General features: G+C 43.1%; 1 pseudogene; it reads left to right on the plus strand.

Annotated features, from left to right (window-relative positions):
• The first annotated feature begins 6,754 nt into the window (after positions 1 to 6,754).
• LOC128589518 (uncharacterized) lies at positions 6,755 to 6,868 on the plus strand (annotated as a pseudogene).
• The last annotated feature ends 9,395 nt before the right edge of the window (positions 6,869 to 16,263 follow it).

The following is a 16,263-nucleotide window of genomic DNA, read 5'->3' on the forward strand; positions in this document are numbered from 1 at the left end:
GAGGGACGGAGGGAGGGGGGTGGGGCCTTAGTGTTTGTCACATTTTAGGGGGGCAAGACATGATCGCAAGAGGGACTTTACCTAACAATTGCAATCAGTGTAACTGGCTTATTGTACCCTCAATGAATCCCCAACAATAAAAAAAAAGAAAAGAGAAAAAAAAAAAAGAAAATTCTGGAAATTCTAGCATCTATGTCATACACTTTCTGTAGGACAGAGTATACCATTGACAAATGTTTGCTATCATCATCATTATCAATGTTATTTTAACATCTCTAACATCATAAATATTGTTGCTGTCAATAATGGAGACATGAGTTTGTCACTACTTTAGATTCATATATAAACAAATAATAATTAACAAAAAAAAAAAAGAAATTTAAGCTAACATCTCACCTAGCAGTGCAGGCAGCGCAAATGTAGAGTAGATAGTCACCTTTGAAGTTTAACGTTAAGACCTATTTTCTTGTCTGAGAAATGCAGTTGAAGCAGCAAACAACTGTTTTTCATTATCCCTTCCTAGACATTGCCCCAGCCACTCTCAATCCTGCCACAGTGCTGAAAGGTGTGTACTATGGACACTCTTTTTCCTGTGATCAAATCCCTGCCAGAATTGGTGCAGCTTACACAGGTTACCTAAGCTCCCCCTGCACCCCCTCCCATTTAGCTGGCATTTTGCTAAGGTCTGTGGGTGTTAAGGAAAACAACTCACCTGCAAACAAAGCTGCCTTAAACTACAGTGACTTAAAAAAGTCACAGTCCCTTATGGTTATTGCTAAGGTCTAGATCTGCCTTCACAAGCTGCACTAGTTAAAAGCCAACCATACCGCTATAGGAAACAGCCCCATAGCATAAGGTCAAAGCCCATAATACATTTAGTTGTTACAGTCTATAGCTTAAAGCCTATAATCAAAGCCCCCTAGGAGCCTTAATTTATAAGTGCTATTCCTAAAGGTTTCCAAGTGTTTGTTGGGATTCACGGGGAGAATAAATGGCATTCCGTTTTCTTCCTGCCTTACTTTACCACCAACTGAGAGCTAGCCAATCGCCTGAAGATTAAACTGTTGCATTTGTCACCATCAAAGCTGCTGAAGAATATGGCTTAAGTGTGAAGGTCGTTTGGACTTGCAAGACTTTCTCTGAATTGCATGCTGGTTTCTCCCAGCATCACCCCAAAGAAAGGGCAGATTTCAGAGAACTTGTGCAGGGTGGAGATAGTGTGTGTGGGTGCTGAGTCTGCCAAGCTGTACAGTTAAGGTATACAAAGATAAGTTACTCCTCTAGGGGGAGAGAGGGGCTGCAGAGAAGGGGAGGATGTCGGCTCCTACAAGTCTTTCTATAACAGAACCTCCAGCCCAACAGTAGGTTCAAGGATAGACTCATGTTTTAGATAAGCCCCTTGGAAAAAGTCTGATAGGAGTCGGGAATCTCAGAATTTCCCATTCGTTTATCCTTTATTCATGTATTCATCCATCCATTTAGAAATGCCTGTTGACATTTTGCTGTGTGTTTTCACATTGTACTAAAACCCAGAGAGATTGGCATGGCACCTGTAGCACAGTGATTACGGCGCTGGCCACATGCACTGAGGCCGGTGGATTCAAATCCTGTCCGGGCCTGCTAAGCAACAATGACAACTGCAACAAACAATAGCTGGGCATTGTGGCAGGTGCCTGTAGTCCCAGCTAGTTGAGAGGCTTAAGAGAATCACTTAAGCCCAAGAGTTTGAGGTTGCTGTGAGCTGTGATGCCACAGCCCTCTACTAAGGGCAACATAATGAAACTCTGTCTCAAAAAATAAAATAAAACAAAATAAAAACCAGAGAGACAATGATAAATAAGAATCACATGGTTCCAACCTCCATGGAATTTCTAACCTAGCGTGAAAGACAGAAACAGAACAACTGTTCATCCTTGCAAAGTGCAAGAAGACTCAAGACACTTCCACTCGCCTATGAAAGAAAATATAAATCAAACTGACTTGCAAAAAAAGAAAAAGAATTTATAAAAAGTTAAAATCTTCAGCCAACGTGAGTTCCAAAGCCATTTGCCTCTGAACTTCTGTTCTGCGCCTGCCGTGTGGAAGCTTTTTCTCAGAAGGCTCTTGCAGATACAGTAGCTGTAGATCTTATATTTCAACTTTAAGCCCAGTGGAAAATCAGCATGATTTTTATTCCAGCATATTTAGAAGAAGTCTGATTGGGTAATGAACATACCTCTATGGCAATCACTGTTTGGCAAGAGCCTATGCCTAGTGGAGTCTGGCCAGGGTGAGCGTGAGGTCTGAGTGATGGGGAGGATGGCCCCCCAGAAACGATGGAGTAAGCTTACTATTACAGGGTTGAATGAATTTGAAGGAACAAAAACCAATTCACCACCAGTGAATTAGTCTGGAGATGACGCAGGAGCTGCTCCATGGAAAAGGTGGTATCTGTGTGAACTGAAAGATGTGCGGAAGTTACTTAAATTTTAGATGCAGTAAAGGGTGTCATAGGTCGAGGAAACAGCATATGTGAAGATTGCCAGGGACTGTGGTAGGGAAGGACATTTTGTGTTTCAGGCATCAAGAACTGATAAAGACCTGGGGTAGCAGAGGAGATGGGAGAGATGGGCGGGTACCGGATTACACCTGGTTTTGTAAGTCATAGCAGGGCCTTTGTTCTTTTAATACAGCCACAGGGCTGGTGGAAGAGGGCCTAAGCAAAAATAAAAACTTAAGAAAATTCACCTGGATGATTATACTATTCCACATTTCATTACAATCTCAAGGATCTGTCCATTTTCTAAAAGGTGTTCTTGAATGTAAATCAGTCTGATATTTCTTGAACTAAGGGCTAGAAATCATCTTGCTCACCGGAGATGTTTGATATCATGGTGGTTAGTGGGAATGGGACATAACTTCCAGGTGGAGAAACCCTGTTACCATCCTTCTGTTTTAACTTAGACTCATATCCTTCAAGTAACTTGCTTATCTCTTGGTGTTTGGAAGTGGCCCCAGTTCTAAGCCATAGTTCAGTATCAAAGTTAAGGAGAGGAGAATGAGTGTGCCGTGGCTCTCCATAGATGTGATTTCATGAGACGGGTGGAGGATGGAGAGTTCAAGATGGCGGCTTAGTAACAGCTTCTTTGCAACCGGGCGTGGTGAGATTGGGGAGAGAAGACTTCAGGCATCTCTGGCTTTTGGGATCTGCCCAGAAACATCCCTGTGGGGACACAGTGAGACAGCGAGAGACCTCTGGATCCACAAGGAGGATAAAAACAGTGGAGAACTGGCAAGTGGCAGGTGTGTTTGTTGGGTTGGAGGCTGTCCACAGCTGTAACTACAGCAACAGCGAGATTGTAATCAGGAAAGGCCTTAGCTGTGGGCTGTTTTGTTTCTTTTGTTTTTTCTGGACTTGGGCACTCGGTTGAACTTTCTTGGGAGATCCTGGGTGAGAGTCCTGATGACTTTGAGCGTTGTCTATGGCCCTGGACTGAGCTGTTGAGTCGGAAGGGAGCTAATATTGTTTACCTGTGGGCTGCCTACACAGCCACTGTGGGAGAACTGCCCCTGCAGGCTTCACCCTCAGGGTCCCAGCACAAGGGTCTGCGGGGAGATCTTGGGCGAGTACCCTAGCCCAAGGGTGACTGAGCAGTCCAAAGCCAGGGACTGAGACACCGGGGTAGAGCGGAGATCTGAGTGTTTGGCAGATTACAGCTGTGGCTCTCAGGGGCATAGAGTGAGACCGGTTTTGGCGCATTAGATAAGTGGGCAGCCACTTCAGGAGAAATCCCAGTGACAAGTGCTTTCCTGAGATGTGTTGGGGCTGAGCCCAAGGGTGAGCGTTTGGGTCCATTCCTCCTGAGGATCAGGAGACCGCATGAGACAGAAAGGCAACAGAAACATCAGCCAGAGAGTTCTTTTATTTGCTGCATGCTCACTTCCCCACTCTTCAGATTAAGAGATCAAAAGCTACTGTGGACATAACGAGGTAAATTAAGAACTTTGCTGACAATGCTGCAGTGAGAAAGCTAATGACTGAAAAGTATCTGTATCCCACCAAAATTAAGATTAAATCAAAGACTCTAAGCAAAATGGAAGAATCAGAGAAGAGTGTTACAGGGACAGGCTGAAAGGACATTAAATCATGGAGTAGATCTTCTTGCTAAAGTAGGATTAGCAAAAATGATTTGACAATATTTTCTTTTCTGGAGCAATGGCAGAAAAAATTGAGGGGTTGCTGAAATTGGCAGACTCTGTCATTTTTTTCAGAAAACTAGGAAGTGACAAATTAAAAAATAGTCCTGTTATGCCAGATGTGTACAGCTGCTGATTCAGAAATGTAAGAAGTCTTGACTAAAAAAAAAGGGGGGGGAGATGTATATTAATACATGTTCATTTTAGGAGTGGGGAGTATTGAATGGAGCCTCTCGTCTCAATAATCAAAAGTATATAAAATGTAAGTAGAGATGTTAGGGACAGAAATGAAACAGAGCAGATTGGAGGGGGGGAGCGGGAGGAGGGAAAGGTGAGCCTTGGTTCTTGGGCTTATTTATGTCTGTTGGGATCTCCAGTTCGAGTGTGTCTAACGTGGTCAATGGGCCAGGCTTTGTGTCATGCTGCAGATGGACCTTGCTTTGGAGACAGGAGTATCTATCTATCTATCTATCTATCTATCTATCTATCTATCTATCTATCTATCTATCTATCTATCTATCTATCTATCTATCTATCTATATATGTGGCTCTCTTTGCTTCTTGTAAAGAGGCTACCCCTCCCCCAATACGTCAACTAAATAAAGAAATTATTCTAGTAACAGGCCAGCTGTTTCAGAGCCCTCTAGAAAAAGAAGTGCTACAAAAATATTAGGCTAGAGGGAAAGGAAATCAGGCTGTGGTGTTTTAAAGTTTGGGTCCAAAGCCAAAACTTTCGTACTGAACTCCTTTGGGCAATTTCTATCAGATATATCATTACCGGCCTGTGTCTAGTATCAGAAGTGATTTGTAAACATTCTGTGGCTGAGTTGAAAAATTGCTATGAGATTGTTTCAGCCAATTACTTAGGGATGAGTGATTTTTTTTTTTTTTTTTTTTGCAAATTTCTATTTGGAATCCAAAATACCACGCAAATGACCAGCCCTGGTCCCTTAATTGTTTGGGGTTGGATAAAATCTGGCAGAAGCAATGGGCTTTGGTTTTGCAAACTGGATGATTGCACAACTTGGGGAATGGATGGCAGCCCCCCTCCTAAAGAACGGCTTTCTTGGGGTATAGGAACCACAAAAGAGTTGGGAAGATTTTGAAGCAGACTGGCTGGCAGAAGTCAAATTCCTAGGAATCGTCCAGCGAGTCGCCGGGTGTGTGCCGTAGCTCATATGAGCGAAGTCACAGCACTGCTGATCTTTCTTCCGTCTCTTCTGAGCCTTGTTCTAAATCTGAAGATTTTGTCTTTGGTCGTTGGGACCCTGGGAAAAGAGTTTCTCACCATTTCTTTTGTCTTTCCCTTCTAAAAACATTGCAGGAGGCTGAGACCGAAGCCTCCCTGCCCTCAGTGGGACAGTAATAACTGCTTACAATTGCATATGGGGGGATGCGGGCTGCTCCAGGGATGGAGAGGGCCATGTGGTGAGAAGTTATGGGCGAGGGGACAGTGGCTGGTAGGATGTGGCCAGGGAGGGCGAGGGCAGGGCCCAGCCTGCTCCAAGGTCTCTGTGTGGCCTGAGACCCTTTCCTGTGCTGTCCAGGTGGGGGATTCTTCCCGCAGGGACTTTATCCTGCTCTCTCTCATTTCTTCTCTGACTTCTCATTCAGCTAGCTGTAAATTTCTCACCATCTGTCCCCTCTAATCCTTCACCTTCTTTCCACCATTGGCCAAGGGAAAGGCCAAGGGTATTCAGAGGCTGTTATATGGACAAGATGGTCAGGGTTGGGGGTTGCGGGGGAGGTGGGCAGGGACAAGAAACTTGGTGATAAAATGGGAACCCCCAGCAGTCTTGAGTGTGGTGGAGGGTCCCACCTGCTCAGTCTTTCCCTCTGGTTTTGACCCCTCTGTGTCAAACTTGGCTTATGACACCCTCAAATTGGGCACGTGCTTATTGACTAAATAGGATTTTAACTTCCTTAATGACACATAAAGTTTTCTGCAGCGAAGGAAAGAATTACTCATGTCAGTCTGCTGGCTGAAGTGCTCAGGGCTGCCTGCTCTGCTGTGTGTCTTGTTCTGAATTAATAAGGGTGGCGCCTGTGGCTCAGTGTGTAGGGCGCCGGCCCCATGTACTGAGGGTGACAGGTTCGAGCCCGGCCCCAGCCAAACTGCAACAACAACAACAAATTCGAATTAATATAGGGTGTCCCCAGGTCACCATACATAGGGGAAGTGGGAATTGTAGTTAAATATACCTTCATGTACAAAATATTCGTTGCAGAATTGTACAAAATGCCTGTGCATACAAAATGTTCTCTACGTGTTGGCAACCTTTTTCTACACACATTACCCATGAAGTCTTTTCTCCCACTCTGGGTGAACACATTCTGTCATGATAATCTTTCCTATGTACAGTGACTTGTGGGTTACCTCATCTGTCTGCACACATGCCATTTCCTGGGGCTGGGCAGATCTGACCAGCTGCCATGGTTTCCCGTTCCCCTTTCCTAGGATGTAGGTACCAACACTCGGGCTGCTGGGCAGAGGCCCATAGAGACATCAATGCCTTGGCAGGGAGGCCTGGAAGGAACAAGGCCATCTCACCTCTTCTCAGAGAGCCCCTCCATTCAGAAGGTGTGAGGACAGCAAGGACGTTCTCTTTATCACACACCCAACAGGAATCCGCGGTCATTGTGAACAGGTGCACAAAACTGTGGCCTCCCTACGAACAAATTCTCTACATGTGAGGAGGAAAAACGTCACCAAGTGTATGTGTTGGCAGTACGGCTGATCACTGTGTAATTCTTTCAACTGTACTGTGTGTTTGAAAAATTGCCTAATATAATATTGGAAAAGTAAACAAAAAAAGAACTGCAAAGACTCCGAGAGACCACTGGGCCCAAGCCTCTTCATTTTACAGAACAAGAAACTGAGGTTCAGAGAAGCAAAGCAACTTGCCCAGGACCCCTCCTTACAGGACAGTGGCTGTTTAGATCCCCTGCTCCTCATTTTTAGGCAATAGCAAAACATTCACGGGCCCTTCTTCCCTTTCTCCAGACCCTGAAGGGCTGAGAGGGTGGGTATGGGGTGTCAGATTCAGACTTATCAGCGTCTACACTGGGAGACTCATCTGCAAACTCTTTTCCCTCTCAAGATTGCAGGCTAACACTAACACCAGAGATTTCCTTCCCAGGGGCTCCATCCAGGGTGGGTCAGCAGTTTGCATCTTCCCTGGGACAGAAGTGCAGAGATTCAGAACTCACCGTTCTTAAGACTCAGCTCCATCTCCACCTGACTCAGCAGAGATTTCTGGAATCTCAGATGGGTGCTAACCAGAAGTGGGTAGGTTGTCTCTCTGTTTCTGTAATGAAAAGACCAAAAAAGCTGACGATGACCATTGAGACAGAAAGCACACACATGTAAACACAGCAATCTCTGCCCTATAAATAACCCTAATTAAAATGAAAACACCCGCATACTCTCATCTGTAAAAAAATTATTTTTTTCTGCTGGTCATCATGGGAGGTCTTTGCAGCAGAACCTCTGGCGCTTGCCAACAATAACTCAGCTCCGAGGAGAGGAAATTTCTATGCTTCTCCAATTTTTCCTACCAGCTCAAATCTAACTCTTTCCTGAGGGCTCATTCTGGGTCTTTTCTTTCCCCTTTTGTCTTTTCAGGTAATTTTTAGAGCCCCCACCTCTGACTCAGTATTCCCCACTGAAGTTCCAAGCATTATCTGGTTGATTTATTGAAGCAGTTCAGTGGGGCTTAATTCATCACACAATTAAAAGAGCACCATGAGGGTTTCCCTCGGAAGGAGGGATTGTGGCTATTCTAGTCTCATTTTTAAAACGGACCAGATAACATTAAACATAGCACAGAAGTCTCTTTTTCTTATAAGCCCAGGGGAGTGGGAGAAGCTCTCTTGCGGCACCTGAGAAAGCCTTGGGACTCAAAGGTACCCTGGACTGGCTGCATCTCTGCCTGGAGGGTATAGAAGTTATGTGGCCACAGATGAGCCTAAGTGTGAGCCCATGGCATGCACAGAAGCTTCCCAAGTCCCACCCTGACCTCCCCTCTGTCCTGCACTGCAGCCCGGGGGATGTTAATGGGGGTCCCAAGTATACAGCTCTAAGAAGGTGGCCAGGACCAGGGAAATAATACAATCAACCAGCTTAAAATTAGAGTTTATCAGAATCGGAACTCAGAAATTATTGTCATTCAACTCCCAACTTTGTCAATAAACAAAACGGATTCTGAGAAAGTTTACTTGCTCAAGTTCACATAGCAAGAAACCAGTGGCAGAGCCGGGGCCGCTCACAACCCAGGCGATTCTAGGTGGTCCCTCCAAACTCAGTCTGTGCCTGCACATCTCATGCCAACTTCAGATCTCCAAACACTCCCACGCAGTTAGGCCACAGCTGTTTACCGAGCATAAATATTTAGTGCCCCTCTGTGCTTCGAGGCGTCCTGTGAAAATAATGCCGTCATTTTTTAAAGGACATTGAACTCATCTGTTTCTAACTCTGCCTCTTCCCGTAGCTGAGAACCCTGGAACCGCGTCTTAATCATCTTTATGCCACTAATATCTGTGGTTACTGAATTTTACTGAATTTGAAACCCAATTCTGTGCAGGAGTGTCCAACCTGCGTCCTGCGGGCCATGTGCAGATTGTGTGAGAACTTTTATGTTTTTGTGGTGGAGGATATCGTGAAAATTATGCACGGACTTTATTTTTTTGTTTTTTAGCTTTCATTAGTGTTTGTGTATTTAATGTGTGACCCAAGATGACTCTTCTTCCAATATAGCCCATAGAAGCCAAAAGTTTGGACACCCCATAAAACATATTCCCTTTTTATTCTGTAGCTTACAGCCTAGGGGGAGGTTTCAAACATATATGCCTGGTCCTTTTTTCCTCCTGTACAGGAAGAACTTCAAAAATCACACTTCCTTATTCAAAAAAATTAAAATGACAGGCAAAGCAATTCTCTACCATCTTCTGGCTCCCTGTAAACCCTGAAACACCCTTCAACTATTTGGATAATTTTAGATGTTGGGAACATCCTTGCACCCTCTGACTTGAGACTCTTTCTGCATGGAGGAGCCTCCGCCCTCATACCCTGTGCTGACCTCCAACCTACTTTTCCAGATCCATTTCAAGTGCTACTTCCTCCTGATCACTTTCTCATCCAGACGTCCCTTTCTCATGACACTTATCACATGGCCTTTCATGTCCCCTGCATCTTTTCATCCTCATCCTGCAGTGAACTTGAGTCCTTAGATCAAGGGCCAAATGCCCGTGCGGGTTAAGAAGGAAAAACCACATGTGGATCCCTTGACTCACCACTCTCGCTACTGTCACCATCGACTCTGCCCCTGTGGACCACCTTGAACTCTGCTGAAGCTGTCGAGACCACCTACTAGGCTCCTGTAAGAAGGGGAAAACTTTCAGATCAATAGCAGCACCACTGGGATGGTCCTTCCAGGAACGAGCAGAGTTGGAATCTGCAATGAATTCCCTGTGGCTTTCTCATCTCTTATAGAGTTCTTTCCCTTCCAGAGAAATACTAATCTGGGATTAGTAGTCTAAAAGATGACTTAAGGATTTGTGGGTTTAGATACCTAAAGAAATTTTGTCACCTAAATTGATGGAATTTTCAAGTGGAAAGATTTATTGATTCTTGTAGTGAATTTATGGGTCAGTGGTTGTAGATCTCTGTAGGGGTTAAAGTTAACCAATTCTATTGTTTTTGCTGATCACTTTGACAATGGCAGACTGAGTCTCTTAGGCTCTGTTAGAGATCCTTATTTCTAACAGCCTCATATAAAGAAACAAAAGAAAAACTGTTGAGTAAATGACTCCATACCTGTGATCTACCTGTGATATCAACCCTCTTGGGTGTAAATTGAATTTAGAGCTGTATTCTGCTTTGTGACTTATCTTTGTGACTTTAGCAAGGTTGGCCATCATGTTCTCTGGGGCTCTTTCATGAGAACAATCCTTGAATTTTAAATTAATGAAAAGGAGGAAAGGAAGAAAAAAAATTACATCTAAACACAGAAGGATTTAAGTGTCATATTATTGTTTATCTACTTTTGCTATACTCCAGTTTGCTATGCAATTATTTTGGCCATAGGGAGGGCATCTTGGTAAATCAAATAGAAAAGTCCCAGCAAGGCCAGGCGTGGTGGCTCACTCCTGTAATCTCAGGACTCTGGAAAGCTGAGGCAAGTGAATTGTTTGAGCTCAAAATTTGTGACCAACCTGAGCAAGAGGGAGACCTCTCCTCTACTAAAAATATAAAAAACTAGCTGGGTGTGGTGGCACACACCTATAGTCTCAGTTACTCAGGAGGCTGAGGCAAGAACATCACTCAAGCCCAAGGGTTTGAGGTTGCTGTGAGCTGTGATGCCACAGCTCTCTACTGAGGGTGACAGAGTGAGACTCTGTCTAAAAAAAAAAGGATAGTAATAAAAGCAATGCAGAAAAATTAGGAAAGAAAAGGTGAATTCTCATAGGTAGGTGGAGAAATAACAGACAATAAAATTCTCTGCACTAGTGGAGAGGAGACAGTGAGAGGAATTCTGTACCTGACTTGACCGATCAGTGATTTACAGAAGAGAAATCTGAAATCTCCCTTCTGTAAATCACTAATTAATCGTGTACCCTGACTGGTCTTTGAGCTACCTGAAATCAGAGGAGGTGTTCAGGGCTTGGCTGTTGCCTGGGCAGGATGCAGTCAGCTTCTGTGGTTTGTGCAGAGCAGACTGAGACTGCAGGGCCCTTGAGTGTTTCGGATGCAGTGGGCCAGCCCCACAAGGCATTCCCATTAGCTTACCCTTCGGGTGTGTGTAACCTAAAGACCACTCCACAGAGTCCACTAGATAAACGCAGTAAACGCCTGTTGTAAACTGTGGGAGCGGGGCAGGAGCAAGGAAAATGCTACTGATTGTCAAGCTCAGTCCCCCCTTGACTTGTGAGATGGACAGAGCTCTGGGTCCCCAGGTCAGAATCAGGATTTTTGAGAAAGGACCCTAGTAGCAAACGTGCCTGCTTCTCAGGACCTGTGGGAGAAACCAGCCTCGTTCCTCTCAAGTTAGTAGGCCTGTGGGGCCAATTTTCTTTTTTAAGCTTGATTGTTGATTAACTTTTCTAAAAAGGATTTAGGAAGAATAATCTCCTTCCTTCTTAAGGGACATTGCTTCTTGCTTGACAGTTGGCAACAGAGGTGAGAAGTCGTGATTATGTCGTTACGGCTTTGAGTCTGTCTACTCACCTACGTTTGAGTTCTGTTCACTCTTAAAATCTTTCTGAGCTCGAGCAAGGCATTAATCTCAGTAAGTTTTGTTTTTGTCATCTAAAAATCTGATTTTACCAGCACCCACTCGTGTGGGTTGTTGTGAAGATTTGATAGCGTACACAGTACTCAAAATGTGGTAACTTTCATTATTGTAAATACTGTGCCAAGCAAGAGCGTCTCTCTCCTTATTTCCAGATAGCAGGGATTTTTAATTTATTTCATTATAATTATTATTTTGGATTTATTTATTTATTTATTTTTTTGCTTACTGCTTTTTTCTAGTATCTAAAATAGGCCTTTGGCACTTAGTTAGCACTTAATAAACATTGGTGAAATTAATGAAAAATGGTTTTTCAAACAGTTAGAGCTGCCTCGGAATGGACTGAGATACCTTAGGAAATAACAAGTTCTTTATCCCTGGTTTTGGTTTCTTCACCAGAACCACTCCTCTGCAAATATATATATGTATATAGATATGATATCAAAATATAGGTGTTTTTTTTTTTGCAGTTTTTGGCTGGGGCTGGGTTTGAACCCACCACCTACAGCATATGGGGCTGGTGCCTTATTCCTTTGAGCCACAGGTGCCACCCTATTGTTACACATTTCCCACTAGGAGTGAGTTTCTGGTGATATGTGATAGAAGGCGTTCCAACATGAAAGAGGGCTGGGCTAGGCAATCGTCAAGGTTTTCACCAACCTTGAGATAGAATTATGCTATGAATCAGCGAAAGGGCATCTGTCCAGAGAACATGCATGGAGTTTGGTGCCCCTGCAGTACCGTCTCCCAGCAGTTCTCTTACCCACCAACACCCCATCCCCCAACTCTGAGTTTTGGTTGTAATGAACTCGTGGCTGGCTGAAGGTTCATTATTTGAATGATGACTGTGTCTTCCCTCTGATCTGATGAGGACACAGTTTTCAGCCCTGCCTTCCATCATCTTGTCCTGAGTGGAGTCTGGCAGTCTTCAAGAACAGGCAAGGATACACTTTTCACTGGGAGTCCCTCCTGTATGAGCCCATCACCCTACACCCCCTACAGCCCGTGAAATGGTGCAGCTCTCTGCTGAGCTGCGTGGACCCCCTTGTCCACTCCCCACCCCCACGCTTTCTTTTTATTAGAGCCGGAACCACATTCCCTGAGCCCCTAACTGGTCTGTAGACTGAGAGTATAAACACGGTCCCTGGCATTAATCATGGGTAATAGAAACCAGAGACGGACTGTCACGTAGCTGGCGATCCTCTTGCTGAGTCAATGCAACCTTTTAAAAACACACTAAAAAATACACACACAGGCTGGGAACAGAGCATGAAAGAAATTCCAAGAAATACTTTCCTTTTTTCTTTTCCTTTCTTATTTTAATTATACAGGAATTCAGTAACTAGAAAAACATAAAGAATTAAAAATAGAATCAGGACTTCTAAGGATTTGCAATAGAGTATTATGTGGGACAAAAAACCTTATTATTTATAAGCCATTCTTATAGTATGCAATGTAGCTATTTTAATAAGAAAAATACACACAGTCCATCTGGTGGCGACTGGGTCAGCTCCATTTCTGCTCCCAGCAGCCTTGTTAGCGTATACTGTAGTGCACAGGGAATTAATCTTGAAGTGAGAAGATCTGAGTTTAAATTTTACTTTATTCCTCTATTATTTCTGTGACTTTGGATAAATCACTCCTTTCTTTCTAAATTTTAGTTAACTCACCTGCAAAGTGAGAATCAGAATATCAACTATACAGAATCTTTTAAATGACAATGTAATGACCTAATTGTCAGCTCAGTCCAGATCCTGAATTATAATAGGCCTTGACAAGAGTTAATTGAGTCTACATCTTTTTATAGTTGGGAAAGAGCTTGAAAGCACTGGAGCCTGACGCTACCCAAGAACGTGGCAGCCTTTCTTCACCAAAACCACTCCATATATATATATGTATATACAAATATATATGTATATAGATATGATACCAAAATATAGGATCTTTTTGTCATGCATTTCACACTAGCAGAATAATATTCACAATGATATTAAATCCTTTTTATTTTTATTTTATTATTATTTTTTGGAGACAGACTCTCACTGTGTCACCCTGGGTGAGCTCACAGCGACCTCAAACTCTTGGGCTTAAGCGATTCTCTTGCCTCCTAACTAGCTGGGACTACAGGAGCCTGTCACAATGCCCGCCTGTTTTTTTGTTGCAGTTGTCATTGTTGTTTAGCAGGCCGGGGCCAGGCTTAAACCCGCCACCCTCGTGTATGTGGCCGGTGCCATACCTGCTGAGCTACGGGTGCCGAGCTGTGAAATCCTTTTTAGATGTTGGCCCTGTTACTACTCCTTTACAATTAGAGTCAGCAGATGTCCAGCCCAGTATGGAAAAAATGCAGTTTGTAACGCAGTTGATTCAGAATTGGTACGTTATAAAGGGAAGACACTTAGGAGATACATACAGTTAAAACAAGATAAGCAAAAAACAAAAAAACAAAAACAAGATGAGCAGCACGTAGGAAGTGGAAGTGACCCGTATTCATTCTGACGTCCATCAGCCACAATCTGTAGTCCTCACTGTACTCAAGCACCTTTCTCAGTTGCTAACCGATTCCTTAGCCTGGCCACTGCCTAGACCATTACTTATTACCTGTGTGATGAAATGGATACAGATACTCCCATTGCACAGGGAATGTGAATAGACCAGAGAAACTAAGTCATTTTCTGGAGCCTGTCAATGTCTGCTATGGAATTAGGCTGGGATTCAGACAGGTTTAAGGTTATTTTGAAACAACATATCTTTGGTAGAATGAAGCTAGGTCTGCTTAATAACCTCTACTGAGCCCTGAACACAGTGGTTCTGTGATTGTTAAATGGGCAAGCATGCTCCATATGGCTACGGTAGCTGTTTCATAACTCAGCCTTCAAAACAGAATACTTCTGAGTGTGAGAGGGCATTATAATAAGTATTCTAGAACAATATGTAAAAAAAAAGATTATCAGGGAAAATCAGAGATGCATGGTCACTGTCTAGCAGACTCCTCTGCTGACCTGTCTGGGGTTCTTGGTACATGTAGAAGCCAACTCTCCACGTCCACAAGAAATCTTGAACTTGACCTCGGAACCTGCAGCCCAGGCTCTCGTGAAGATTCTTGGTTTAGGACAACGGTTCTCAACCTGTGGGTTGTGACCCCTTTGGGGGTCAAATGACCCTTTCACAGGGGTCGTCTAAGACCATCCTTCATATCAGATATCTACATATGATTCATAACAGTAGCAAAATACAGTTATGAAGTAGCAATGAAAATAATTTTATGGTTGGGGGTCACCACAACATGAGGAACTGTATTAAAGGGTCATGGCCTTAGGAAGGTTGAGAACCACTGGTTTAGAATCATGCAAATGACATCACCCTTCGTTAACTCATTAGCTCCTGTTTTGTGTTGCGTTTGGAACCATCCTCTACACCAGTGGTTCTCAACCTTCCCAATGCCTCCACCCTTTACTATAGTTCCTCATGTTGTGGTGACCCCCAACCATACAATTATTTTTGCTGCTACTTCATAACTATAATCTTGCTATTGTTATGAATTGTAATGTAAATATCTGATAGGCAGGAGACCCCCAAAGGGGTCGCGACCCACAGGTTGAGAACCGCTGCTTTAAGGTAACATAGAGAATCATATAATATATTTAGTGAATGCCTAGAATGTGACTTTTTTTTTCTTTTGGGCAAAAGTGCTTGTTTTAAAATTTTACTTCTAACAGTTGTTTTCAAAAGTGGTTTTAAGCTTTTGAAGCAAATACAGATTTTCTTAAACTATTTGCATCTTGAATTTCCTCTTTTAGATCTTTTGTGAAAGTTCATTTGGTGGATTTTGTCATACTTTAATAGATTTAACTCCTTCGGTGTGATTCAGACAGACCTGTGATATATTGGAAAAATACTATGTAATATGTGTGTATAAACTACGTGCATATCAGGTATACGTCTTAAGAAAGGAGAAAGCTGTATTAAAATTATAATATTCAGTATATAATGATAACAAGTCACGTTGAGCACCTCTTATAAATGCAGAAGTCAAACATGACTGAATATTACAAATTTAGTACATTTTTCCTTTTTCAAAATGTGTATTTAAAAATGTATTTTTTGCACCCTCTGTATGTGGGCATCTTTGCGTGTAAGTTCATATACCACATTTTATTATATGTGTATATGCAAATATATACGTATATAGATATGATATCAAAATATAGGGGTCTATGTTCATATGTCTCCATCATCCGCTGATGGGCATTTAGAGTGTTTCTGCTTTTCGCCCATTATGAGTAGAATTGTTAAAAACGTTCTTGTAGAAGTATCCACGTTGATCCATGTTTTTATTTCGTTTAGGGTCTGCCTAGGAGTGGAATTGCTGGGTCATCCAGTAACCACATTTAAACTTCTTAGGAACTGCCAGACTTTCCAAGGCAGCTGCAGCATTTTGCATTTTCATCAGTAAAATATAAAGGTTCCAATTTTCTCCACATGCTCCCAACACTCAGTATTGTCTGTAATTTTAATTCAGCCATCTGAGTGGCTGTTAGTGGTATCTCATTATGCTTTGGATTTGCATTAACTACTTATACCCAAACAATTATTCATCGTGATTGGAGGTCGGAATTATGGGCCGTTACAAGGGTATTGGAGGGTTTAGGGATGATGAGGAAAGACGTGTTTAACTTTAGTATGTGGAGGAGAGCTGATTACTGGAGTCCCTGACTACTGTCCCTGCAGGTAGGGGAGCTGAGGGTTGGGTGTCCCTCTAGGCTGGAGCTTCTGCCTGCAGCTGGTGGCTGTCCATCAG

Source organism: Nycticebus coucang, chromosome 6 (assembly GCF_027406575.1).
Source record: "Nycticebus coucang isolate mNycCou1 chromosome 6, mNycCou1.pri, whole genome shotgun sequence".
NCBI classification, from domain to species: domain Eukaryota; kingdom Metazoa; phylum Chordata; class Mammalia; order Primates; family Lorisidae; genus Nycticebus; species Nycticebus coucang.